This window comes from Penaeus monodon, chromosome 29 (genome assembly GCF_015228065.2).
Source record: "Penaeus monodon isolate SGIC_2016 chromosome 29, NSTDA_Pmon_1, whole genome shotgun sequence".
Classification (NCBI taxonomy): Eukaryota; Metazoa; Arthropoda; class Malacostraca; order Decapoda; family Penaeidae; genus Penaeus; species Penaeus monodon.
Genome location: NC_051414.1, coordinates 2,221,807 through 2,222,253, shown reverse-complemented (window position 1 = coordinate 2,222,253; position 447 = coordinate 2,221,807).

Sequence of the window (447 nt, the reverse complement as noted above, 5' to 3'; positions counted from 1 at the left end):
CTAGGGCACATAACGCACGTGTCACACTTCAGATTTGTGAGCTGTTAACTTGATATTTAATGCTGAACACTTCACCGGGTCTTTACAGACGTCACTGGTAAAACACCAAGAGTAAACAACGCAGTCATGTGAGGCGGAAGAGAGAAATGATACAAACTCTATCAGATTTTTCCACCACAGTCTCCCTCTCCCTAGTCCTTCCCCTTGTTATACTACTGAATTCAAAACAATTGAGAACTTTTGTTTTCAGTATTTCCTAAGTACTTCGGAACAAAAATAATCAATCAATGGGAATGAAGGGCCCTCGGAATACCGTCTACCGACCCGGCTTTAGTGCACGTTGGCGAACCTTGGCGAAAGTTTGCCAAAGTGCTTATAATTTTACCCCTCGAGCGCTCTCGACATATAGCTTCAACGCTATTCTTTGCTCATGTACACCGATATGTT